Raw genomic sequence first — 25,889 nt, 5'->3', positions numbered from 1 at the left:
TATTTATACACCGATCCGATTAACGACTAGACGCGAACAGTTTCGCTCACGCGATAATCTTTACATTTCGATTCCTAAAAATCCCGACGATTCGCTCGTATATTCGCGCACTTTCGTTGGATTTCGCTCCATCTCCAGCTACCAGAGATGGAGCTGGCGAGCGAACCGAGTCAGTTCCCTCCTCTTAAACTTTTATCGCGGGACGGAGTTTGTCGAGGCGGATATATATATATATATCGCTGGAGATCGCTACGCCACATCTCTTGGCGTTCGCGCAGGTGCGCGTGGTGGCGCGCGATGCCGGTGTAAAAAAAATAGCCTCATCATCTCGGCCGAGAATGTGAGACGAGTACTCGTAAAAACTGCTGGTGGATCGATGTAATCTATTTAGACACCGGAGAGTGTGTACCTTCCGCCGTTCATCCTCGAACAAATTCCTTCTTCCTCGATTAATACGAAGATCTCGTTCGATTCGATCGCATCCGTCTTTATTTTTTCCCGACCTCGATACCGTAAAATTGGATTTGACGACGACGTGCGCCGCCATGCGGGGAAGCCGGCCAATTACGCTACTTAGACTAATGTTATTGATGTCACGATGGGCCGGTGGGGGGGATTGTTTTTCTCCGCCGTTTCCGTACGCGCCTCGTCGTACCGTAAAAATCCCCTTCCTGCGACTCTCTACGCGCGCACACGCGTCCTCTTTCGTCCTCGAATGTTCGTATCGATTCTCGTTTTTATCGCTATCTCCGGATACGCGATTTAATCGCGCTCTCTCTAACCATTCTCTTTTCCATGGGATACGACTTGGTTGGCGTGAGTTTAAAAGAGCGGTGCGGCGCGCGATTGTTTAGAAGTTTCCCGTGTTCCGGAGCGGAGCACGATCGTACAGCCGTTCGATAGATTGGCTGGTAACGGGGAAGGAGTGGATTTTTCGTCGTCGTCCCGCCGGAGGAAGGGATTCTGAATGAGAAGTAGAAGGAGGTGAATTCGAAGCAGAAATAGGGGAGAGGAAAGGTGGAGGAGGGGTAGGGAGCGGGACAGCGACATGCGTGTTTCCTTTTCCTTTCCTCGGAATCTAATTTCGTCGAATGTCATCCTCGAGACTCGAGAGAGTGCAGCGATCTGCATTCGAGGTTGAATCGTCCGATAGCAATTTCCAAGTGAGGGGGAGAGAAGAGCTGTCGCGCTCGGCTGAAAGAGAGAAACACAGCGAGCGGAGGGCGCGGGGGAGGGGGAGAGTGGTGGATTGCTCGAGGGAGGGGTTCGAGGGACGGTTAGAGGGTAGGGGTTGAATCCTGCGGGAGGATACGCTGTCCGTTCCCGGGGAAGTCTCGTCGAAGTATCGAGACCTGTATCATGGCGGCTATAATACATTTTTTATCTGATCGAGGGGATCTTCTTTATGGAGGGTGCTCCGTGCACGCTTCTCCGTCGCTCCCTGTATCGACGCATATGTACACGCGCGCCACCATTTACCCGCTTCTCCCCGCTTCTCGCTCGCTACTTTCTTCTACTGTTTCCATCCCTGTCGTCTACTCGCGTAGATTCCGTTTCGTCGATCCGTTTTCTTGTTTTTGTAACGGTGCAGGGAGATCCGATCGCGCGCGAATTTGCTCGCCGCGAATAATAATAAAATAATGGGATGGGAACGATCGGAGAATCTTGGAGGATTCGTAGCGCTAACCGAACGAATGAAGCTATTTAGTATCGTCCCTTTGCAGATTCGCGGGAATTGAAAAGCGCGTAGAGGAGCGGCGAGATCGTTGGCTGGAAATCGTTAAAATTTACGAGTGGGGCGGCGATCTATCGGTGAAATAAAACAAGGGGAATAGAGATCGAAATCGAAAGAGGCGCAAGAAAGGGTGGTGGTCCCTCCGAGTGTCTGGAGTGAAGAGTGGATGTTGAGACGGAGATATAGGTGGAGGCAAAGGTGGGAGAAGGGAGCGAAGGAGCATGGTAGCGGGGACTGAAGCGGAGCCAAAGACGGATGGTAGCGGCGGCGATGGTGGGGTGGCAAGGAGAGCTCCCTATCATGTGGGGAAGAGGGAGGGCGGTATAGGGGATTGAAAAGCAATTTCCCCGCGAGGGACGCGCGGTGTGTGGTCCGAGCTTTATATTAATGATCCAGATATATTATCGGACGTGACCGAAATTGCTGTCAAAAAACTCGGATATTGGATCGAGAGGAGATTGCGAGAAGGTCGCTCTTCTCCGCCGCCGCGCACTTTCTATCTATACAGGGTGTTACTAAATATGTGGGACACCTTTCGAGAGTCCACGTTCCACGGGTCGCAACTGCTGCTCTCCCCCCTGCTTACGATCCCACGTGGACGAGCCAATCTAGATCCGACGGATGAAAAATAAGAGTCGATCCGAATTCGATCGATACGAAAAAAAAAAGGCAAAATTTCTCGCGACCTTCGTCGCAAACGTCATCATCGTCGACGATTCCCCAATGTTTCCGTATCGTATTTCATGCACGATTCTTCACGTTCCTCGTATCACCGGTACAGCCACGTCTATTATTCCCTCGCATCACGAGATAATACGTCCTGTCGTTCACCGAGGGTCGGACAGATCAATTTTATTCGCGGATCTCCCCGTTTCGCGAATCCGTGTCGCCCAAAGCGTTTCGAGTTCATTCGGGTTTCCCGATAACACGCGAAACACGCCAGTTCATTTCTGCCGACTTCGCTTCCCTTTCGAGGGAGAAACGAGACGAGAAAGATTTTATATAGAAATTGGAACGCGTGGATCGTCGTCCGAGAGTGGACGACACGTCGTGGATCGTGAATCAGATCCTGTCTCGATTGGATAAAAATATGTATCGTAAGACGGAGAGGAAATCTTCGAACAATGGAAACAACGTCGACGCGACGCGTGCATGCGGGTGGGTTAAATACTCGGAATTACGTATATACGCGGAACACGTTTCACGCGGACTCGCGATAAGCGATTAAACTGCGACTCGAAGCCGTACCGGTTTCGAAACGATAAGCGCGGCTAACGAACGCATTTTCTCAAATCCCTTCGCCTTTTTTTGCGTTCGAGCATCGCGTCGCCTTCGATTTCGAATTTGCCTCGCGGCGTTCACCACCATTCGCCATCTCGCCTCCCCTTTGCCGCGTTTCCCGCAACAATTCCAAGTTTCCCGCTTCTCGGCAGATCGATCGATCGCGCGACGAGATCCCGAAAGCGAGCGATCTCGAGCGAAAGAGAAATTGGGATACGTGTGATACGTCGACGGGGATCGACGCCGGTTTTTCCGTTAAGATGGCGCGAGGTCACGTCCCGACTCGAAAGACCAATTTCCGCTCACTTCTATTTACATAGTTAGGTATACGGGCTGGATAATACGGCCCTGTCGAGTTGGCCGTTCGGGGCGAGGGGTTAGCTGTCCACCGGTAGAAGGATAGCTTGGCAGAAAGCGGGTCGAGGAGGGTAATACCCACAGTGTTTCCAGAACGTTGGGTAGGCGTAACTAAATTTCCATATCTGCCCGATTGTAATGCGCATTTAGCGGGCAACGACGAGGACGACGTCGGCGACGATAGATCGAATTAGCAGCCCCCTTTCCCGTGTTTACGCTTATACTTTCTAATTTCGCGAATCGACCCCCTTTTCCCTTGGAACGAGGATCGCTCGAGGATCGAGAAAGAGAGGGGAGGGGTTTCATCGGCTCGGTCTCTCCGTGATTTCGCATCCTTCCGCTTTTGATCGATCAACGGAGAGAGGGAGAGAGGGAGGGGGGCGAGCGAAAGGTCAAGACAACGAGAGGAGAGGAGAGTATTGGGCGAGCTATAAATTCACGCGGCTGTTCGAACGTGTATTTACATGCACGAGTAGCGACGTTTGATTGGCCGTGACGTGGACGCTTGAAAGTGGCTCGCCAGCCCCTTGATTGGATTCTATCCTCGACACAATGAGCTGTGCATCGTACGATCGAACGTAATCGAACCAGGACGTCGCCACTGTGGAGAGGTTGCCAAGGGGGAAGAACGAGAAAGGAATACCATCGAGGAGATTATTACACTGAGGCGGAGGAAGGATTGGAGGGAAGGGCATTGTGCAAAACCGTGCGAGGATTCGCTTCCTCACCGCCGTGTTTCGATTAATTTGTGGCAAGTATACGGACTTTCGTATTGACGTTTCGTTGTTTGCACGGCCGCGTGTTTGTTAAAAAATTGTTTTTTGTCGGTTATTCGGTCCAGAACGCTTTTCAATATTTACCTTTCAATGGCACCATCACGGGTGTGCGGTGTGTACGCGGTGGGAAACAGGAGAAAGTATAAAAAATAACGAGTCGAGGCGAGGATCGAGGCAGAACTCCGACCGATAGGACAGATACGAGCGAGAAAAATCAAAGGAACCGATGGTATATCGGTCACGTTCCGAGGGTGCGCTCGCATATATATATATATATACACTTTGATACTGATTGACGCTTGTTCGCGTGTCGAGGGATTAGCTCGATTCGACTCGTGGCGAGCAATCGCGGTTGCGCGTTGATCCCTCGCATTCGCATTCAACCGAATTCCACCATTCCCGAAGATCTCCGTTTCCTCCCGCTCCAATAATATCCTCTCTCTCTCTCCTCCTGTCCTCGATAATTCGAAAAAAGAATCCACCGGTCAAGAAGCTTTTTCCCTACCCCGGTGAAGAGGGCGCGCGGTCAATGGGATACAGTCGTGGGAACAATCGTATCGTTTAATCGCGCGGCAATTTCAATCTCGGCTCCAATCTCTTTTTCCAATTAATCCGTGTCTGCGGCGTGACGAGCGGACAGACGGGTGCTCGATCGTGTCGATTTTTTCAACGGGCGGGAAAAGAGAAGAAAAATAAAAAAAAAGAAAGAAAGGAAAAGGTTCGAATTTGACCGAGAAAGTCGCTCTTCCTTCCTTCCACCGACCTCAACTGGCTGCGCGCGGTGTAATAGCTCTCGTTTCACCCTCGTGGGAATCGGAAACGAAAGGAGGAGGAGGAGTATCGTGTCGAGGTGAGAAGCCGAGTTGCACAGTAGTCGGGGATCGAGCTGAGCGCATCGAGGAACGAAGGTAGAGATTGGTAGAGATGCAGTGAGCAGGGACGGGAGGGAAGTAAACGAGGGTGGTAAGCGGTTCGCAAAAGGTGTCCTATACTAGCACGAGGTTAAGAAATACGAGAGAGAGGCGAACTGTGGAAGAAGACGAGAAGAAAAGGAAGAGGAAGAGGAGGAGGAGGAGGATGGTTGTGAACGGGGAGCGGGGGTGTAGAAGGGATTTGTGGAACTCGAAGGGGCTCGGGGATCAGTAGGTTGATTCGAGGGCTTGGTAGGAAGGGGTGACTGTACTTAGTTAGCGGACAATGCGGCCCCTAATGAACAGCCAGGGGCGGCCGGCAGAGCAGCCACTGGAGCACGCCATCTAGTCTGAGACAGACAGATTACGTTGCGTAGCGTTATACCGCGTTATCCTCCCCCGCCACTTGCGTTCGAGGTTCGCATTGCGTGGCAATTTCGATTACGGCCTCGACCGTTTCCTCGTTTACGACTCGAGTAAACCGTATCGATGTTCTTAACTACCTTTCCAACTTTTCTAAACTTCCCGTGAAAACGTGTTTGTTACTGCGTACTTGTTATATACACGCGATGGATGGGATTAGTCCGCGTTACGAATATACTTTCTCATCTCGCGAACGTGGACTTGAATATGACGCGGCTGGGCCGGGTTACGTCACGCTTATTCCAACATCTCTTTCGCAATGTTGTTTTTTAATTATTTCTTCGGGGATTGAAACGTTTAGAAGATCGATAATGGGAGAGGAGAAGCGACAAACCCGTCCCGTAACGCGGTTAACGCGATTTTCGAGCATCGTGCAAATTAATCGTGCAACGCGCTCGTGGTAAACTTTTGGTAACGTCGTTGAAAGTTGTTGGTGGGATGGAGTAACGAGGAGATTTCGCATCGCGTGGATTTCAACGTTATTCGCGGGATCGTGTGGATGGTCTATATATAAAAAAAAAAAAAAAAAATGAAAAGAAGAAGAAGCGCGAAAGTCGGAAGAACCGGTTACACGCGAGAAATACACGGGCGGAGAAATAAAAATGCGAGCACGTTGGAGGGGAGAAGTTTACGACGCTGATGTAACGGTGTGTAACGATGCACTAAATGCGCGCGTGTATTTAAAACTTTAACATTGCAAAAACCGATGTAAAACACCGAGTTTTCGCGTCGTCGACGGTGGATAACGGTTGGTGGAGGCGATGTGCGTCAGCGGTATGCGGTAGAAAGAGATTAAAGAAAAGGTAAGGGAATGGGAAAAAAGAGGAGAGGAAGAGAGAGAGAGAAGGTATAATCGAGGTAATACAACGAAGGATGCGGCGTGTCCACCGCAATGGAAGAAACGAGGCGCGTTACGGCCACGATTGAGATCCACTGGCTGCTGCGGCGGTTGTAATTGGATTCAATTGTCCCGCGTTAAATCAGTGACTGCACTCTCCTGCCAGTTCTCCATTCTGCGTCTATCCATCCGCTACTCCTACGACACAGCTCATTGAAACGAGTCGGCTACAGCGCGCTCGGAAAACCGGCAGTCCTTCACGACGTTCGCGGAAGCTTGAAAAGAGCTTCCGCCGCCAGTTCCGCCGGTGCATAGAAAAACACCGATTATTCCCGTAAATCTTTGTCTCGGCTGTGAGCGGAGAATGGCCCGTTTCACGCGTCAAGCTTGTTTTTTCAATTAAAAAAAAAAAAAAAAAAAATCGTCCGTTTATTCGACGCTTCAAACGCGTAGTTTTTAATCGTTCCTCGATTTTTGTCCGATCCGTTAAGCGTACGAGATACGGATCGCGAATATTTTCCGATGGCTCGCGTAAAAAGAACGTTAATTTTTACGTCGAACGAAAAATCAACGAATGGATAAGATTAAACGTTTTCGAAATTAAGGGAATCCCTCTGTTTAATCAGTGACTCGGCCTGCTCTTCCACTCCGAGGATGGAACGTGGGATACCGAAATCTCCGTTGAAGCATTAAAAGTTGGTCGATAGAGCAGGTCGAGCGGTGTCATTTGTAATTACATTCCTCGGCGAGGATCGGCGAGCGGAAAGGTGTGAGAGAGTGGCTCGCGCGCGAAGCTTTTTGATTTTTCGCCATCGTGCGGGAAACGGAACGCCACTTATCGAATGCTCTTTGCTCCCATGCTCGCGTATCGATAACACGGTAATTTTACTAATGGCGTTGCCGCGTCTTTTATATCCGCGCCATTTGTGCCTTCCTTCCGTTCCTCCCTTTCCCTCGCGGTGACTTCACTTCCGGGAAACATCGTTCGCGCCACAATGATTGGTTTCCTGCCGCATCTCGCGCCTATTAGAGAATCCATGAATCCGGCTATCTGTCTCGAATCGAGAAAGACGCCCATACTCTTTTCGAAATCGATCGTTTACGGACGATTCATCGACAATAATCCCAAGACTTTCGATCGATTGCACGACGTGAAAGAACACGATGGGTCTTCGCGATTCTTCCGCGCTTTGTAGAAACAAATCGAAGCGGTTTACACATTCGTACACGTTATTTCTGTAAATTTCAGCCGCCATTATCGTGATTATCGTTAAGAAGGATCCGCGAGACGAGGAAAATTGCGATCGAGCAAGGTGCACGTACTTACGCGCGATCCATCTCGACGTCCTTAGTTATTAATGTCCTCGATACAATCTCGAGGTTAAACGTTACGTTAGTTGATCGTGGAGGTAAAACAGACAAAGACGGACAGATGAGGGAGAGAGAGAGGGAGAGAGAGAGAGAGAAAGCGAGGGAGCGCGTGGAGAAATCAATCGATTTTCGCGATTGCGTGGACATGGAATACGCGACGAGATTCGAGCCTCCCAACCGGAATTAATAACACTAAATTAATAATGAAACCCCCCGGCCGCGTTTCTCGCGTTCCGCGATTTAATCTCTTTGCGCCTAGCAGCTACTCGGCATTCGCGCACAAAAGCGAAAGACTTTTCAGCTCCCGAGCCCGCCAACTTTAATGAAAATAGTTCTTACGTTTTTACCTGCGAGTCTCGAGGGGGGTTTACGCGACCCCTTAACGAAGATTCTAATTAAGCGAACCTCCCACATCTCTGCCCTAACTCACGCCCGTCACTACTCTCTCTCTCTCTCTCTCTTTTCCTTTTTCCCCCTCCTTCCTCCTCCTTCTCTTCCCTCGCGAACACAGTTTTTCAAGAGAGACATAAAGAGAAAGAGAGAGAGAGAGAGAAAGTCCGCGCAAAGACGGACGGACGTGTGCACATAAACGCGCGGATGTCAACGTCGATGTCAACGTCGATGTCAACGTCGATATTTTCATTCGGTACGATACAGCATACATTGTAGAGCCGGGATGGAATACCGTCTCGATAAATCCTACGTGTACGCGTTTTAAGCTTCTTTCGCGCGTCTACGCATCGAGCACAGCGAGCATAACGAGCAAACAGGTTGAGCAATCAATTTAATTTCCCTCCTCGTTCCATTCCTTCTCCTCTTTCCTTCCCTCTCTCTCTCTCTCTCTCTCTCCTTTTTTCCCCTCCCATTCCACCACGTCCTCGTACCACTCCTTCATACGACCGCCTCCTCCTTTTTTTCCTCTCCTCTCTCCGGATCTAGCTACTCGTGCGACGTGGCCTAGCTGTTAGTATAGTTAAGAGCAATGGTTATAATGAGACCCCATTACCGCGCGACTTTTAAAATCTGTCTCTGACAGCTGGACCACGATGGATTATTCTTTATCCGCGGGCAACAGTTTATTTAAAAGTAACGAGACCGCCGCGGATAATGAGCCGTCCTTCTTTATTTCCATCCGCGCCTGTCCTGTGAACCTTCTCTCTCCCGGGAGAGAGAGATAGATAGATGGATAGATAGAGAGAGAGAGAGAGAGAGAGAGAGGGGGGGGGCTGGCCCGGCCTCCGTTCCTCTTATATGGCAAGCGTAATTGAAGTTTGTATCCAACGTAATAAATGTCCTCCGCGTGTACCGTGTAATTAATAAATTCCGGGATTAAAGAAGCTCGAGCGCCGCGAATTCTACGGAGTTCTAGCATAGTTTCGCGGAGCTTCCCCGCTTTTCTTCGATTCGCCACTGGCCGACAATGAACGCCCGCGGCCGGATCCTGTTTTCCAAACACGTGGATTAATCTCGTTACGTTAGAATTCAATCTCGTTGCGATGCCCCCCTCCCGAGAATCGATCGCGAAATCCAACAATCCGGAATTCGGGAGGGGTGCACCCAGAATTTTATTATAATTTGCAAATTTCCCCTCTCCGAGGTCAATGGGAATACCCGAAAGTCGAGCGTGTTGCATTCGACTCGACTCGCGCCTTTTCTTTTTCCTTTCCTTTCTTTCTCTCGAAGAGGAAGGCGCGTGCTCCGCTTCCCCTCGTTGCGCGCTTCACCACCACCCTGGCCCGCTCGTTTAGATCTCTTTTAATTATCGGAGCCGAATAATCGCTCGTTTAAAGCGAAATTAATGGATTCCCCTGGCGGTGGGTGGGAGGCGGGGGCTAGATTTATTTTCCCCTCGCGCCACCCTTCCCCTAAACCCTCGGCCTCGGCGTCTTTTTCACGGCGTAAGGACGGCGAAGGGAACCATATATGGGGGCACCGGAGGAGGGCGGGGGGACAGTTACGGCGCCATGGAATCTCCATAATTCTGGCTTACAGAAAATGACAGCTTTTAGCGTTGATGCACAGTTTATACCGGGCGTATTATTTTAAGTGGCGCTGTCTGTATAATTCAAGACTCGGGGTGCACGGGCAGAGCGAGCGAAACGGAGGAAGAGTCTGCGAGTATCAAACCCGACGTGGGAGAAAAGGAAAGAGGCAGGGTTTGGGGGAGGAGGGGGGAGGACAAGAAGGGGCGGTGGAGAGAGAAAGAGAGAGAGAGGGCACGCGAGAAAACAAGATGAAGAGAGGCTCGGTAGGACGAGGCGGAGGCGAGTGAGAGGTGAAACGGGGGAGTGCGGGTGTTGTAGGGGAGGGGAGGGGAAGGTCGACGCGGTAATGGCATCGTCGTGTCGCCAGCTTAAAGCTCCAGTGATTCTCAATCACGCGAATCCATTCTCCGTGTCCATGGCGTTGGCGCCAAGTCCGCATCGTGGATGAAACCGTCGGGAGGCTGCGCTCGGATACTTTCCGCTCTGTCGATGCCGACGTTTCTTTCGAACTACTGTAAAATAAATAAACTCGACCATCCCGTTCTTTCCCCCCTTTTTTTTCTTTCCCTCTCCTTCCATTCCCTATCCATGTGCCCTTCTTCTCTCGTCGTCGTCGTCGTCGTCGTCGTCGTCGCCGCCGTCTCTCTTCGTTGCATCGAATTTGAATTCGTTCACAGGCCGGATAAAACGCGGTAGCTCGCGGCTAGCTGGTATACGCGAGCATAATGGACATCGGTGAAGAAAGAGGGGGAAGAACGTGAAACGTTAAAGAGGAAAAAAAAAAGAGAAGAAGAAGAAGAAGAAGAAGAAGAGGTAAAAAGGGAGAGAGACAGAGAGAGAGAGGAGATGAAGCGGGGGGAGGAAAAAAAGAAAGGAGCAGAAGGGGACCAGCTGCGGTTTCCTCTAATCTTTGTACAGCCACGGCCCCACCGAATTAATACGAGAGCCTCGAAGAAAAGATAATAAACATAATAATAAACATTCCCGTGAATACTCAGGGGTATAGAGCGGGGCGTGTGTATGTATAGTATACGCACATGCGGGCAACCGTAGCAGGCAGTAGCATGTGCCTTGCCGGCAAGATGTTTTGACCGACGAGATCCCGTCGTCACGGATGTCGTTTCTGCTTAATTGTTCGCTCTCCCCTTCGTATCTTCCTTCTTGGTTCCGTCGAACCCGCACACCAAGACAAGATGGAACCGTGCCCGCCATGGATGGATGGATAGATGAATGGACGGATGGATGGATGGATGGATGGATCCCTCGCCTCTTCTTCCTCGTTTTCTTCTCCCATTGTACACGTTCGAAAGAATAATCGTAAGTTCATTACGAGGCCGTCGTCAATTTGCGGCTGCGAACTCGTCGTTAATATTCCGCGTCGGTATGCTAGTCGGAGGTTAATCGAGAATACGGGTACGAGAATTCCGATAGGATCGGGAAAAATCCATCTTCGTTCGGAAATAGACGCATTTAACGACGTAAGTAACTCGAAAGGAATTTAAGGGACGAGCAGGGGTGTGCCCGGTCGTTGGTTAAGGCCTCGAAAATTGGGCGGGGATGTGGGAAGATAGAAAAGAAATCACGGGGATGAGAGAGAGAGAGAGAGAGAGGGAGAGTGAGAAGGGCTGACAGGATGAGACGGAAACGGAGAACGACGAAGAGGGGTGAGGAAGGGGAAGAGAGGGGAGGGAGGGAGAGAGAGAGAGAGAAACGAGAGCCGATAGACGTAGGCGCCGGCCAAGTTGCGCCGCTGATTGCACCACAAAGGGTGCAATTATGCGGCCCTCCAGCAATCACCGCGCATTCTGCCCACCATTTGACCCCTCGACACCCCTCGACGCCCCTGGAACCCCGCTGCACCCCGAGATATCCACCGTCCCGGATACATAGGCAGCACACTGCGAAGCACGACAGACATATCACCGGTCGGGCCACCGCCGCTTTTTATTTAAATGCGCCCCCTCGACGAGTCTACACCCTGAATGCCCCACGGAGTCTATGCAATTTAACCTGGTGGTGTCGCGAGAAAAAATCTGTTAATGAACGATTGTCGGCTACTGGGATTCGGATGAAAATATCCTGAAAATTGGACGCCTTTCTTTCCTCCTTTCTTCCATCCGCTCGTTCGTTCCCTCCTTCGTTCCCCCTCCGCTCGTCCTATCATCCAGCCCTCGGCCTCGTCGTTTCAATCCGTGCGATGATCAAACGTTTATTCACCGGTTCTTCCTGGTCGCGTGCCTCCTTGCGTGCTTGAATAATTTATCGAACCGTAACTTTCCACGTAACGCGATAACTTTTCTTCCTTTTTTCCCTTTTCCCTTCAATTTCCAACCTTATTTGCACGTGAATTTAACGTACCGTTAATTGCATATATACGTATGTATGTATATCTATACGTATATACATAATTTATACGATATCTTATGTTTACGATATAACTCTCGCTCCCTCGTTTCGACGTTCGAACGAGTACGTATATACGTATACACCGGTGATATATATATCGCAGACACGAGACGAACGAACGTAATTTCTGGCTTTTTGCCTATTACGCGAGAGCGCTCGCGACGTTGTACCGATTATGGAGAAAGGGCAAGCGAAGGACGAAAAAAAGCGGCGGCGAAAGAGTGGCGGAGGGAAGACAGAGGGCCGTGGGACGGATAGTGAGGAGTGGAGAGAGCGAGAGGGGGAGACGGCATCGTGCGAAGGAAGGAGATACGACGGAAGAAACGTTCCAGATGTGTTACCGGCTTCTGAACAAGTTCAGAGTCAAGTTGCCAGACATCGTCTCCACGGCCGTGGCTCCCGCAGGCAGGAAGTGGCGCATTAAAGCCGCTAATCTGCCTGTTTTCATTCGACTCTTCGTCGCTCCTCGCGTCGCTGCACCGCTACTCTTTCCCCGCCGCTTTCGTGCCCTCGCTCGTAAAGAGTATGTTTGTGCCTTCGTTAAGGAAACGAAGAGCCGCGCGATCGATACGCGAGATGAATGTCAGCGCCGCGATCGTAACCAACTTATTACACGCGCGAACTATGGTATTCCCCCGTCGTGAGAAAATTGTCTGTCTTCCGACAAGTAAGTTGGCTCCGACGTAATATCCATCGATCGCTCGTAATAATCGACACCAAGGATTCCCAGTCGTTTTCCCAGTCGACTGAAATTTTCCCTCGGTGTTTGTCGTCCATTCGGCCCATTCGTGTATTTTCAGCCCTCGACGACACGTACGTACGAGGGGTTTCGAGGTTTAAAGTAAATTTTAAAAACGTATTCGTCGGTCCCCGACGAAAATCTCTCCCAACGGCCCGTTTCTGTAATCCGAGGACATTAATTTGTTGGCAGGACGGACTTAAGAGTGTTGACCCGCCCGTTCCCCCAAGGGACCCCTTGTATTTTCTCAGGTTATCTGGAAAGAATCCGAGAAACGACGCGGGACGTATCCACCACCGCTCGAATTTTCCTCTCTACTCCGCTTCCGTTGTTTCGAGGGACGGACCGTCTCGAAACGCTTCTCCCGAAGCGATCGATTTCGCCACGTGTTCGACCAAAGGAAAGAAAAAGATCATCGATCATCGCCGATCATGTGCTCGTCATCGACATTTCTGCGCTTCCTGTTCTCGCGGGTTCCACGCGTATATGTCGTTACCGTGTTACTTATTGGAAGCATCGCAGCGTGGAAACCCTGGGGATATCCCGTTGCGTTCGATTCCGGTGGAAGGTGTAAAATCGGCGATCTCGTTTGCAAGGGTTGTTCTTCGGGGAACGGCGAGTATCGGCGGCCGTGTCGGTGGCAGAGATCCAGGGGCAGAGGTGGCTCGCAAGCAAGAACGGGCGGGCAGGGCGGGAGGTTATTGCCTGTTGGGTGATTTATCTAGTAATACTAGTCGACAGGCCACGAGGCCGGGGCACCAGGCATGGGGGCAAACCCGTGCCTTCTACCCCTACCCGTGGGGCCAACCACCGGCACCGGTGGAAATTAAAAACTCACTTTATTACACGTCTCATTCTGTGCTCCCCCGGCCGCCTCTGCCCTCGCCACCCCCGGCCTAACCGTCTATACGATCCTCTCCTTTCCTCTTCCCGCTCCTCTCGTTCCGCCGTGCGCTCCACTCTCGTCACATCCTGCCGCCCCTGCAGCGCCTCGTTCACCGCGGACCGACTTAATATGAGGCCGGCCATACCTGATGGAACGAATATTATTAAAGTTCGCCCGCACGCGAAACCCGTGAAATATCGCTGCTCCCTTTCTCCTTTCCCTCCCCACGCTCCACGTCTCTTCTCTTCAGCGCCGTTTAGACCCTTCACCTCCTCCACTCTTGCCACCGGGCTTTTATTATCTGCCTCTAGCTTATACTCGAGACGGTAGCGAACTCCCAGAAGCAAAAATAATCACGGGTAAGCCGCGATGTAAATACGCTGCTGCTGCCCTCCCACCCTCTCTCATCCTCGCCTTCCTCCTTCTCCACCTCCTCTCTCTCCCCCCCCCTCCCCTCTCTCGGAGTCCTTCGCATCGAGCTTTTCCATTTGCCCGATGCGGTGGTATTCCGATTTTTCAAGTTTTCGCGGAAACGCCACCACGGATCGAGCCGCGCGCTCGAGTACTCGCGCGGTAAGTAACGGAACGTTACGCGATGGATTATTTATGATTCCGTGCTTTTATCTGTATTACTTCGTCCGTTGCGGTCCCGGCTGCGCCGCCAACACCGATCTCCCGCTTATGTATTAAGAATGCCTGTTTCCCGCACGGGGTGATCTGTCGCGCGAGACGAAAATTTAACGCTCCTAACGTACGCGCGACTGCGACCAATCTTGGATACGATTTCCTCGATCAAATTTTTCCTTCGATCGGTCCAAAAGTGTACAGATTATTTTCTTTACCGTTTCACCACAAATTCCCCTATTTTGAAATTCGTCTATTTTACGGGAATAACATACGACCGCGTCTACGAAATCCGATCGAGAAACGCGCGTTAAATTCTCGAATTCTAGCTACCTTACTCGATTTATCGAGCCGAACATTATTGGCCGTTTTGCCCTCTCTCTCTCTCTTTCTCTCTCCCCGTCTTTTCAACCGATGACTAAATTTTCCCTCTCGGTCGGAGGGAGGGGACGCCCGTGTATAATCCGCAGACAATCAAGGTCGGTCGGTGGTGCGAGGCGGGGTAACGCGATTGATTCAATTTTCAACGTAAAGGGAGCGGTTACGGAGGGAAAATTGAAGCAGCGCGTTGATCGGGCTCAAAACGGCCGTGGAACATTTATCTTATCGAGGAGACATTGGCAAGGAAAGCAAGAAGACCTTCTAATCACCTTTGCGTTGCAGCTGCGCTCCTTCCCTCCCTTTCTCTCTCTCTCTCTCTCCTCCCCTCTCGCGTCTCCCTTCTACCATCCCCATACAGTCGAGCGCTCACGCATCCGTCAGCACGCGTGCGATATACCCGTGCCCGTCGGTATCTGCCTATCTTTTATTAATGCCAATAAGGCAATTATTGTGGATGAATGGCGCGGGCGCCGGGTATCTCGCTCGTGACCCGCCGCCGTATCCGACGTGGTTGTCCGCGATCCGACGTATCGATGGCTGCGAACCGATGACTTTTTTTCAACGCGCCGTGGAACAAGCCACCGTCCACCGAGCGGGGAGATCGATCTCGGGTGTCGAGAACACCTCCCCCCTCCCCTCCTCCTCCTCCTCGCCCGGCAAGGGGGGAAGGGAGGGAAAAATCGTGTAACGATCGTCGAAACTTTCGAATATCTGGCCCACGGTCCTAGCAAACAGTTGCTTAATATTTCGGGAACGGATAATACCGGCGCGGAGGGCAAACAACGCGTAGTAGTATTTCGGCGACGAAATAACCCAAGTCAAATAAAAACGCGGAAACAAACACGGGAACGGGACGTGGAACGCGCGCGGGTTCGAAAACTAGCTTTCACCCTCCCCTCTCCCCCTCCTACCTCTCTCTCCCCCTTCTCCTTCTCCTCCCCTCCCCCCTCGCGCTCTTGATTCGCCGCGCAATCCCGCGATTTCAATCTAGCTCGGTGCGTAAGTGTCGAGGAGGGGGAGGGTGGTTAAGTCGAAGGTCGCGCCGCCTAACCGCGGCTGCCTTATTGAAAATTATCCGCGCGCTCTGAAAAACTGATCTCTCTCTCTCTCTCTCTCTATTCGGCCGGGTTCTTGAACGTTTACGCGTTGCTCGGCTCGTTCGCTCCATGAAATATATATATATATATATAGATAGCGGGGGATGGGGAGAATAATATAGGAAAGAGGGGTTTCTCCAGTCTCCGCTAAGCAATATCCATCCACCCCACATGCCTGCTTGCCTGCTTGCCTGCCTGCCTGTCTGCCTGTTCGTATTATCGGTATGTACAGGCGGGCTCTCAGCAATTTATCCATTACGGTCCCAGTCGCGCGCGCACTATTATTGCATTTTTTGAAATTATTGCACTCCCGGCATCGACGTCGCACGCCACCATCTTGATTGACAGGCTGTGCGCGCCTTTATCGCGGTACAGCCGCGCCCCCTCATCCCCGCGTGGGATGAATCGAGTCGCGTATAACGCGTGCCGCATCGATTTATCGTTACTCCTTTCGCCACCCGCGAAAACCGTAACCGTTTATCGGGGATCGTTTTATCGATAACGAAAGACGCTCGTTACGGCGTCTTTATAAGAATTGCTTATTATAAAGGCTGTCGATGGGGCGCGTGCCTACGCGCCAACGGGAGAAGGGGGTGTCTGAAACTGGGTCCAAAGCGAAACGCTTTCGTGGATCGATAATCGTCGATCGAGAACGTCACACTCTGTACGCGTTTCTCTTCGACGGAATACTTGTACATCGTACGACATGGTGTATATCGTTGCGATGCAGTGGAAGGTTGCTCTCGTTTCTTTTTTTTTTTTTGTTACGAGTCTCCCTCGATTAATCTCGCCGCCGGTGTCGTACATTAACCGGCCAAGTTAACACTCGTCGAATAAAGCAAGCTGAATTTTATCACGGTCGAGCATTTCCATTGTTGGAGAGGGGGTTCCTCTTGGGGAAGCGCGCATACGTGCGTAGACTCAATTATCCAAAGTGTGCGCGGCTGGTCGTATTGGAGAAGACTGGATGGAGGTCTGAAAGGAGGTCCGGTAATACATCGTGTCCGAGAAGCAAACTGGAAGGATGTACGAGTTCGTTTGGGGCGAACGAAGTCCGCAGAGGCTGGCGAGGTAAAGGTTGGCACGGTAAAAAATTCAGAGGGTGAATAAATCAAGGAGCGTCGCAGTAGCGGCGACGCTAGTGGAAGCCGGGAAGGAGAAATAGACAGGGAGAAGGAGCAGAGACTCGAAGCAGCGCGCGAGCAGCTAGGGAAAGAGTGGAGGCCGATGCGTCACGATCCTCTTTCTTTTGTACATACTTTATGGCGAATAATGCGTGAAAAGGGAGCGGGCCGGCCTCGCGCGTCTCGTTTCACCATGGACATTCCCACGTACCTATGTGTATATATACGTATATACACACCGTTCCAACATAATCCTCTGATCCGTTCTTAGACGCATCGTGATTTAGGGCACCCCTTGCACTCGCACACGTTGGCTTGTTCTTCTATTACAGAAATACGATTAGCCACACCGGCATATGTATATCGCAGCTCGTACGTATTGTCGACGTATTCAACGTATCCTGTATCTCGTTATTCTTCGCTCGAACGATGTCGCTCGTTTTTCATTCGGTCCTTGGGCGTTGAGTTATTCGCAGAATAAAGGACATTAATCGTGAACACGCAACGTGCGCTTTTATAAATAGGAGCGATGATCCCGAATTCGAAACGTCTCGAACACGTCTGCCGGTTTGTAACGGTTGTTTCGAGCTGCGCTGCAATCTTCTCGAGAAGATGTGTATCGAGAAGATCGGTAATTACGCGACGCTGTCAAGTAATGGCCGATACCTTTTTACGTCGCTATCCTATTTGCGAGAAAAAGGATTAAGAGGCCGGACGGAAGAAGAAAAAGAAGAAGAAGAAGAAGAAGGATCGAAAAGTCGAGAGTGGGGGAGAGAGAAAGGATTGGAGCGGTGGAGGAGGAGACGGGCGAGAGAGAGGGAGGGACGGTGTATCTATACAGCGGGTATAGATCGGAGCGTATCGCCGAGTAAGTTGGAAACGGAGGGTAGGACGCTCGGGGGGATGGTGGCTCATCTTGTAATGGACTCAGAAGACAGGCGAGTCGGCTAATGGACCCCTGCTCCTCCAGAAAAGCTCTCGGTATCTGTGCCACACGAGCGTCGATGCCATCTTGAGGCTTCGTCCCTCCAAAATCCGCGAAACGAGTTCGCGTCTCCCGTTTTCCCAGATCGTTGGTCCACAGAATTCGAGAATTCGAGGCTATCGCATCGCCTAATAGGCGAAAAACTGTCCGTTGTTGTTTGCCGAGTTCACGCTCGGAAAAATATTTGACGTTGCGCGCGGAGGATACCTACGTGTGTTTGGATAACGGGCAACAACGGGGCGAACGCGTAGGAACTCGCGTTGGATGGCCAGAGAGGCGTGTAACGGCGCGAGAGCGCTCGCTGCACAAATATTTTCCCGTGGAGATGCGGAACGGTGAGCATTTTCAAGAGGGCACGCGTGCTCTCGGACCGGTAATCGGGCAGAGAGAGAGAAAAAGAGAGAGAGAGAGAGGTTTGGCCTGGAAAAACGCTTGTCTAACTATTTTATGAAACCTTGGAACAAGACGTTCGGGAGTGATCAGAACGAATAATAAACGAGGACGGGAACAATTGACTCGAGATGAAAATATATTTGATTCGCGTGCGTTGGCTCGCGTGTCACCGGGGATAAGAGATGGTAGCGATGGTAGAGACGAATAAAAGTTAGCTGGAAGATGGACAGGAGAGAGAAAGAGAGAGAGAAAATTGGAGAGAAAAGTGGGTGAAGGAGGGCAGAGGTAGCTCTACTCTCATCTACTCCCTTCTTCGTTCTTTTTATCCTTGGCCGGTCGTCCTTTCCCGGTCCACTCTTGAGAGTAACGTCTACCTTCGTTGATGGGCAACGCCACTTGAGCGGCACTAACATACACATACACATACACATATACACTCATACGCGTCCCGGACTCCGTTCCACGTAGCTGTCCGGCCGATGTCCGATACATCAGGTCCATGCATAATAAATCCACGGGAGCGGAGAGCGTGCGGAGCGCGAACACGCGCGCTTCCTACCTTCGCCCGTGTTGGACGGGCGGATGTTGAGCGGAACAGAGACAGGAGGATGCACTTGGAGTCGAGTGGGAACTTTGAAAACGGGGCTCCGGGACGTCTCTCCGCGCGTGTTTGTCCTCTTGCTCATCGGGAAAGCCTTCGTCCGGATATCAATATCCAGGGACCGATGGTGTTGGCGGGGAAAACTTGGCCATCAAATTTTTCCCAATTCGCTTCTCGTGTCTGGCGGGGAAGTTGTACGTGAAAATCGGTTCGATCGGACAGATGGTGTCCTCGAACGTCGACCACGTACGCGGTCCATTCTGTTTTAAAAAATTCCGTTCCAAGTTTATGATTCTTGTTTCGTACAATTCCGTTAGATATTGATTTTGCGATCGAAGTTTCTTTCTAGATTGGTTAAAATTATATATATATATATATAAAACGATCGCAAATTGACGAATTTTCTTTTTTCTTTCTTTTTAAAATATCGATCGTTTCGAACGAAAATTTGTAATTATCATTACGATCTCGTTAACGGGAACGGACGTTGAATTGTGTTCCCTGTTTCAGCGCAACATCCTGGCAATTACTGGGGTGGGACGAGAAGGGTGTATCGCGTGACTACGGGAAATTTAGGTTTTATCGAAGAAAAGCTCGATCGAATTTAGAAGTTGAAACCGGCGCGGGCTCTCTTAATTAACGAACGCTAAATAAATCCGTTCGGGGCGAAACTCGAATGGGTCGGGCACGAGGGGGTGGTTGCGGGTGCCGGCCGTAGAATTTATTTCGGCATCGACACGGAACGTTTCTTCGGGGGGAGACAAGAGAACTCGGTGGTCTGGATAGCGGGCGAGCTAGCTATACCTACCCGAGTGCCGTTTAGTTTAATACACGTAACGCTACTCTCCGCCTGCTTTTTCTCCCAAATACTCTACTTCCAACCGGTTCGAAGTGGTATAAGTCGTGGACAAAGTAGACGGCGTACAGAAAACCTCCATTAAAGTCCCTAGAAGTGATTAGTACCTTTCCCATCTTCCCCTTCTCCTCTCTATTCCAACCTTTCCCCTTCCTCTCTCTCTCTCTATCTCTCTCTCTCTCATTCTCACATTTCGTTGCCTCCCCGCTTCCTCCACAGGAATCCTATATCCTATTCCTTCGAATGGATCATTCATCCATTCGACCCATTAACTTAGCCAGAATTTTTGGTTCACCATCAAACCGATCACGCCACGCTTCCAGGCTGGGAGGCCGTAATGGACGTGAGAATCGGATTCTCCGAAACGATCCATGGGTATTTCCCCTCCTTCCCCTCCCCACTCCCACCCCTCCTCGGTGTATTCCGTTCGGCTTTTAAAAAAATCCACTCCCATCGCCGTGTTTTCTGCGCGCGATTCCCGACACAAGGTCGATTTTCCAACCAACGGAAGTGACACGAAACGAGCCGCGCCGTTTCCAAGCTTGGCCGCCGCGAGTTAAAAGCACCGACAGCCCGAACCTCCCCCGACATTCTACGAAATTAAATTCAACATAGATAGTTTCGTTCCTGATTGCAGATGAAACCTGGCAATCGCCCCAATTTCATTTCGTCCTCCGCGAAAAATAGAGAGGGGAAAAAGAGGCTCGTAGCCGCCGTGTGCGTGTTACGTGCACGCACGTGTATACGCGGCAAGAGTTGGCCGAAAAAAAAAGAGGGTGGATGCGGATTGTAAACCGACGCGTCGAAATCCCGATTCGAAAAATAGAGCGGCGCGTTTCCCGTGAACCGGAAACTTGGCGGACGTTAAATTTAGCCGCGCACCGGTCGGGAGAGGGTTGGGGGGGAAACTTGGGAAGAGGAGGAGGGGGAGAGGGAGGAAAGTCGTGTAACGAGTCGAGTCGAACGAACGAACAAGTTCACGGAAATATCGTCATTTTGCACGAGCGTGATCCATTTCTTTTCCCTGATTTAATCAGTGGCCGGTCGTAAATCAGCCAGTAATTAAAAGAGAGGCCCATCGTCGATGGCGGTGGTAAACATGGCCTAATCCATTTCAGTTGGGTAGCTCATAGGTGTGGATAGTATGGGAGTGGAAAAAAAGGTCGTAGCCTTTCTAATTTAATCTGGCGAATGATTCCGTGATTCTCGAAGCCGGCGGCAACCCTTTCATTACTTACGTCCCCACTTTACCACCCCATCGAGATACCCTCGCGCGCGCCACGGCAGCTCCCGAGCCTCTCTGCCTCCTTTGCCCCGCGGATATCCCCCCAAGAACCGGCGCAGAACACTAAATCAGCGACCAGTGTAATTTTTGTAATGGGAGGTGTGGCCTCGTAGGGGTGGTAGACGCGTCTCCCACCGGGAGAACCAGACATATAGTAGGGATGCCATCCCTGCGTTCGCCTCGCGTCGAGGAATGGTAGGGTTCGTAGGGGCGATTTTAGGGGTGGAATTCTACGATGCGAGCACGCCGCTTCGGTGGTTAATCCTCCGTCGCTATGTCTCAACTCGGGTTACGATCCGCCACGTTACTGCCTTCTCTCTCTCTCCCCCCTCTCTCTCTTTCTCTCCCTCTGTCTCTGTTTCCGTCGCTTTGTTACACTTTGCTTCCCTCCAACTGCACCGCGCGTATGTATACGTGTGTATACGGTATTTGCACGTACACGCTTTCATCTCTCGATACAAAGCAAATCTCCTTCGTTGATTTATCTTCGAAAGGACGGTAATTAGAGACACTTCTGTTCCTACGAACGATGCCCGCGTGGTTATTATTAAACCGCGTATCGGCCGATAAAAATCGTTTCCATCGAATCCTTTCCTTTTGCCATTCCAACGATCCGTATCGGTCGGTGCTTCGTTATTCCCGCATTTAATTAACTTACAACGAATATACAAGTCAAATCGACCTCTTAAAAAAAAAAAAAAAGGGGAAAAAAACATCTCCGTTTAGAAATCTCTTTATTCCTCCATCCCGGATCGAATCCGCACTCGACTCGTGGGAACATATTCCATACCGATACGATTGGCGCTTTGATCATCGTCTTAATCGGCTTGAAACGCGAATCCCCGCGCTCCTCGCTGCCCGAGAATTTCGCTCGAGTAGCAGTTAAACTGTGCGGCAGCGTAAATGGTTCGATGATAGGCGGACGCGGAGTGGGGCAGCGAGTGCGGGTTGCGTTTGATGGCGGGTGCAAATACGGGTTTCGGCTTGTGCGAGTTCCTCGGGTTCGGGATACGGGTGCGATGACGGTCGAGTGTGACTGACAGGAGTGGGGTGGATCGTCACCGGCGGGGAAGGCGAGAGCAGCGACGCAGGGATGGAAGTCCGCCAAGTGGTGGGGATACAGGGACGAGAGTGGGGCGACTAGAGGGGTAAACGGTGGAAGAAGTGGGGATTTATCACTTTCGGTGGCGTGCCGCGGTCGCACGCGGTACTCGGTAGTTTACAACTGGCCGCCGAGCGGGCGGTTTCGTGCCTATCTCGTCGCATCCTCTTATAACTCTATCGTCGTTCACGGTGTTCGAAGAATCCGCGATGACTCGTTTCGGGATAGAATAGAAACGACGTAGTTAGTTAACCCGTATTTATATACTCGATTGTAAACGAATTACGCGCAAACTCGTTTCGATTTTCCATGGCGAGTCGAATGATAAACAGTGAACGTTGTTCTGTGCAGCTGGTGTAGTGGTGTCACGTGACGGAGGGAATCTGGAGAATCGTTCTCGGCACAAGGCATCCGTGGAAACTGGCTCGAGCTTCGAACTCTGTTAGGTAAGTTTTCGGAAGGAAAGAAACTTCGGTCAATTATTGGCAACTTACTTTCCACGACTTACTCGATGATTCTTTGACGTTTCGAATAGATAGCGTGTTTTTCCTCGTCTTTATCTTTATCTTTCCTTTCCTTTTCTTTCCTCTTTCTTTTTTTTTTACACACGAATATCATCGCTAATCGCAGTGATAAAAAACGAAACGCGAAAGAGAAATTTGCGATGCGGTGTGTAATTCAAATTTCACAAGTTCCATTCGGCCAGTCTGGTTCGAGCGCGATCACACGTTCAATTTAACAGGGGCTTCCGAAAACCGCATTTGCCCTTTCCACAGTGGTGCGATTAACGTGCGCGCGCGCGCGCGCGTGCTTGTTCCCGCTCAATCCGCGTCGTTTGAAAATTGTTATAAAATTCCGCGTAATCCGCTTTGCACGCGAAAGATGGTAAATGAAAAAAAATGGTTGGAAGACAAATGGAAGGTGAAAATTACATCCCGATATTGCGCGTTCGTACTCGACGAATAACTCTGTTATTGCATTTTTTTTCTTTTTTTTCTTCGCGTCTCATCGCGACACGTAGTTTAGGCATCGAGTCGATTCGAATGGTCTTCGTCCCTATTAGCAGCGAAGGCAACGCGCTCGTATGGTTGCCGTTAGCGATACCGATTCCTTAGAAGCGAGCTAATCCGCATCCCGTCAAATGCTGGCGTTCACGTGCACCCGTTAATTTTTCGGTAAAGTGGCGCTCGGTTACAGTGGGGCGCGGTGACGGGGGAATTTTTTTCAATCAACGTTCGGAATTACCGTGCGAAACACGACGTTTCATCGCGCTCATAACACAATACCGCCGTTATTACGAATGGGACATCGGTCGTTCGCTTTAATTGACTTTGATACGCCGCACGCCCGATGTTTATCTCCCTCGTGCGAGCTGTACGTAGACAAAAAAAGGAAAAAAAAAAAATTCATTCATGAAAGTACTATTCACGATTTATCCTGTAAACAACTGATCTTTGAATCAAAGTTAATCGTGTTACATGTACGTGTTTATCTACGCTACGTGATTAAACACGATACGATTTTTACGATGATCTAATTTATCCCGTTCCCCTCCTAAACTCGTCAAAACTCTGCCATCCATCCGCTGTATCATTCCCCGTTCATTTTTCTCTCTTACCACGATTCGTCGCGACCGGATATCGAAGGGGCTGTCCGATCCCAACCGGGCCGAGAGAAACGCGAGGGCTGTCCGTTTGAATTTCAATAATTGGCGCCAGTTTTAGTAGCGGCGGCGGTCTCGTTAGTCGCTCTCCCGTACGGAGTGACTTAATTATTTCGTTTGAAGTCCGCGGGAGAAGAAAGAGGAAGACGAGAGGGAGGCGGGAGCCGCTGAGACGAAGACGGAGGCAGAGAGGAGGGTTTTGGACGATCCGCGCGGGGCGGACGATCGTTTGGGTGTATGGTGCGACTCGTTCGGAGACATGGCTGGATCCGCGCACGGCTCACAAATAAATCGAGAGAAAACTGGAACGAGGGAGAAAACGGTCGAGCGAGGCAAACGTTTATTTTACACCGACAAATTGGTGCAGCTAATTAGCTCCGGCTAAAAGCAGAAGTATGACCGTGACGACCGAGCCTCGGTGTCGCGCCGCATCGATGTTGCTGCCTCTGTGCGGCCACGGTGTATAACAACGTTTCAACGTTGCTATATCCAGAGACAAACCATCATCCCCGACAATCGTCCTTTACGTTTTCCTATCTTTTTTATAAGCCGCCTCCAATTGAATCCCAACAGCGCCAGCTGTTTACGATAATCCTGCAATTACCGTCCGATTATTTTCTCTCTCTCTCTCTCTCAACCACTCCTCTTCTTTAAGTCTCTTTTTTAATTTTTTTCCTTGTTCACTCGTCCGACAAATTTGAATGTTGATCTTCGGAAGCAGGTGAATATCTTAGATCCTCGTTCGATCGCAAGAGGCGTTTATCTATCGGCGTTGCCGAGGAAATTATAGGTGTGGGGGGAGGGAAGGGCCGTCAGTTGAGATATAATTTAATAATGCCGGCCACGCGTAATGTCTTTCGACACGCGTCAGCGATAATTCCGAGGCGAATGTCCAATAAAAAGCCACTTTGCCCGATCGAAATATCAAATGTAATCCTCTTAAGTCGGGTGCACCGGTCGAACGTGTATCTCCGAGACTGACCATCCTACGCTATCCTTTTCTCCCTCCCCTCCCGTGCTCTTTCCCTCTCCTCTATCCCTCTCTCGCGCGAGAACATCCACGTTCTCTCCATCCTCGTCGCGACCACGCGATTCACCCGCGAACTTCTAAGTTAACTTCTAACCCCTCCCCCACACACCCTTCCCCCTTCTTCCCGTTCCTATCCAGAGGCGTTGCTTTTACGCCGATTGAAGCTTCTCGTGGGTCCTTGGGCACTCCGCCAGGTGGCAGTGCCGCGTCCTTCTGGGCGTCGGCCCCTTCCCGATATCCCATTTACGAGATTTTTTTTTTTCACGCTTCCATGCTTCCGATATATATATATGTATATATGTATCCCTCCTCGATCCATCCATGCATCCATCGTGCGAATCCTTCAGTTTTGCCGAGGAATTTCATCGTTGAATAGGAGAGAGAGCGAGGTCTAAATTTTTCGCGTGCAACCCCTCTCCGAGTGCTGGTCTCGTCACGAGTGGGCGGACCACGGGCACGGCACGCGAGCGCGAATATAATTAACCGAAACTTTAATTCGTTTCGTTCGGCAACCGGCCTGTCTGCCGGTTCGATAAGAGCGAAGATCGAGGGGATTACGCGAATTTCGGGAGCGCGGATCGATGATCGGTGCGCGGAGAACGATCGTTGCGGCGAGCGATAGCGATTTCCGGTCACGATTCACCACCGCTCCAGTTCGATCGAACGTAAAGCCGTACGTACGAGGGGGCGGAGGTGGGGAGGTAAACGCGCGATGGATGCGATCAACGCGGGTGAGATGGTACGCGCGTAGACGTAGGAATAGAATGGAACGAGAAGAGGAGGAGCAGGCGGGCAACCGGTCGGCGGGCAACGCGCAATATCGGTGTCCCCTTGATCATTAAAGAACCATTTGCAGTTGCACCGATGCCGACCGACGTTGAATAATTAACCGGCCACCGACTAAAATCGATTCATTAATTAATAAAGCGGCTACGCTCGCTTCTACTAATAACGCCAGTCCACAATTGAATAGAGATCGCGTTCATTAACTGTCCGTGTACTATTAGCAGCGGTTGCGGTACATTACGAACGAATCGAAT

The 25,889-nt window shown here is 50.8% G+C and overlaps 1 protein-coding gene across 5 annotated transcripts in view; it reads left to right on the top strand.

The window, feature by feature from the left end:
* LOC107996901 (LIM domain only protein 3) overlaps positions 1 to 25,889 on the top strand; it is a 77,662-nt gene that overhangs the window by 32,509 nt on the left and 19,264 nt on the right. For 3 of the 5 annotated variants that reach the window (XM_062071165.1, XM_062071166.1, XM_062071162.1), the window contains exon 2: positions 22,508 to 22,602. The exons of 1 other annotated variant lie outside the window; for it this stretch is intronic. The gene's annotated coding sequence lies outside the window, so the exon portion shown is untranslated. Of the gene's footprint in view, positions 1 to 22,269; positions 22,400 to 22,507; positions 22,603 to 25,889 lie in introns of those variants that run through there. One more of the 5 variants, XM_062071163.1, reaches the window with a different exon arrangement.

The sequence above is a fragment of the Apis cerana genome, linkage group LG2 (assembly GCF_029169275.1).
Source record: "Apis cerana isolate GH-2021 linkage group LG2, AcerK_1.0, whole genome shotgun sequence".
Lineage (NCBI taxonomy): Eukaryota > Metazoa > Arthropoda > Insecta > Hymenoptera > Apidae > Apis > Apis cerana.
This window is presented reverse-complemented; position numbering and strand designations above follow the sequence as displayed.